General features: G+C 36.2%; 1 pseudogene; it reads right to left on the bottom strand.

Annotated features, from left to right (window-relative positions):
• Nucleotides 1–1,270: 1,270 nt before the first annotated feature.
• LOC119246097 (translationally-controlled tumor protein-like) lies at nt 1,271–2,305 on the bottom strand (annotated as a pseudogene).

The raw sequence follows: 2,305 nt of genomic DNA, 5'->3' as shown, positions 1-2,305 counted from the left end.
GTTATAAAAAATAATGAAATAGAAATACGTAGTATAACACAGACAAACCTTGAAAATATTATGCTAAGTGACGAAGTCACTCACAGAAGATCACATCTTGCCTGATTTCGTTTATATAAAAAACTCAAAATAGGTAAACCCATAGAGACAAAGCAGAATGGAATTTGACTAGGGCTGGGGAACGGGGAAGGAAATGGAGCACGTCTGTGAATTGGATGCAAGATTTTATTTCAAGATAATGAAAATTAATTATGGCAATGAATGCACAACTCTGTAAAAAACTAAAAATCATTGAACTATGTATTTGAAATGGTTGGGCTATTCTTCCCTTTCCATATGTGTATTCACCAAAATCAATTTACCCAAGGTAAACATTCCCAAATGGGTTTTAGAACATCAAGGCAATTTACAAATTAAGTGACAGAGCTTTATTTAAACGTTGAAAAAAATACCCCCCAGGAAAGCACCCCAATGACCTATATTAAACAGATCTCCCTACTACTAGGTAGTTTTTTTTTGCTGCAAAGCTGAGGAAAAAATTTTTACTTAGTGATGTTTTACTTAATGATTACTATGTATCCAAGGCCTTAAATATGTTATTTTGTTTACTATTCACAGTAATACTTGGAGGGAGGTTTTATTATTCTTCTTTAATAGATGAGAAAATTAATATCTAAGAGAGGTTAAATAGTAAACGTTAAACTTGAGCACCTATCTTTCCTTTGGTTTCTAAACTTCTATTTTTTTAATTTCACATTTTTCATTATCCCATAAACTTGATATCCCCAACCATGTAATATGTAAACACCACCTTAAAGTTATACAAAACCAGGTTGCAGAACAGGCCAATTAGTTAACTCTTTTCCAGAGAGTTGAGTGTAAGCATTCCAAAAGTCCAGATTTCTCTAGAACTTAGTTCTAATTGATTTATGATAAATAAGGTCAGATAATACTTTGCTTCCAACTGCTTTAGCCTCTTTTTATTCTTTACGTTAATCTCTTCCAGAGTTAACTGCTTCCATTTGTAGGTGATAAAATGCTTAAGAAAGCCACTTCAAATATTGGCACTGTTATCTATTATGACCATAGTCTTTCCCTTTACTTCAACTCAGAATTAAGGCTTTCGATTTTTGATTTTTATATTCCAGTCCCAGCAGTCTGTACAAGTTCTCTGAAGACAGTCTTACTGCTTTCTAGTAGTTGTCTACAACCAAGCTCTAGCTTCTCCAGGAACACTTACTACCAAATGGATTTAACTAGGTAGGAAACCAAGAGGCCTTCTCGCAAATGAGTTTAAATGCATTTTATTTTTAGACAATTTACAAGACATGTTTTTCTTAAAAACAATGCCTCCACTCCAAATACATCAAGGTCAAAATAAATGAAGAGCTCAAGATGACATCAGTCCCATTTTTCTGTCCTGATGTTGCATGAATGAAACACAGTAGCCAGTTGTGGTGACAGGTGATAGATCCAAGTAATTGCCAAATTTGTTAACATTTTTCCATTTCTAAACCATCCTTAAAGAAAATCATATATGGTGTCACACCATCCTCACGGTAGTCCAACAGAGCAACCATATCATCTGGATTCATATTTTCACCAATAAAGAACTGGTAGTTTTTGAAATTAGCAAGGATGTGCTTCATTTGTTCTGCAGCTCCTGTCATAAAAGGTTTAACTCTTTCAGGTCTGTTCTTCAAGTTTGCCTTTAATTGATTTCATATAATCTTTGGTGTACTTCTTGTAGGCTTCTTTTGTAAAGATGGTATTCTGCAAGTGACGGTTCATGACAATATCAACACCAGTGATTACTATGCTTTTGGTATCCTCGCCCTTGTGGCTTTCAGCGGATGCATTCCACCAACCAGCAAGTCATCAATGTTATCCTCTGTCCTACTGACCATCTTCCCCTCCACCTCCAGGCACAGCCCGTCTGCGATCTCCCAGATCTTGCAGATGTCAGAGAACATCTCCTCAGGGCTGATGAGGTCCTGGTAGATAATCATGATGGCAGCTCGAGGGAGACAATAAGGCACTAGCTTAGCAGGAGCCAGGAGCTCAGAGCGAGGTGAGCGGCACTCGGGGGTAAAGGGGAGCAGCGTTAAAGTGGTTTCTAAACTTCTATTTTTCCCTAAAGGTGACACTGGGCTTGAAAATCCAAAAACAGATTTCTATATGTTCAGCAATGGTTAATCATGAAGGTTTTTTACTTATACATTAATTAAAATAATTAAACATCAAAATGTATCACAAACAAAAATTTTGTACCAACCTGAGCATCCTGCATTTCAGCCAAAGATTG

This window comes from Talpa occidentalis, unplaced genomic scaffold, assembly GCF_014898055.3.
Source record: "Talpa occidentalis isolate TD23 unplaced genomic scaffold, MPIMG_talOcc4v2.1 talOcc4.15, whole genome shotgun sequence".
In the NCBI taxonomy this organism is placed as follows: domain Eukaryota; kingdom Metazoa; phylum Chordata; class Mammalia; order Eulipotyphla; family Talpidae; genus Talpa; species Talpa occidentalis.
The sequence above is the reverse complement of the archived record's forward strand: the minus strand, read 5'-3'. Positions and strand labels throughout refer to the sequence as shown.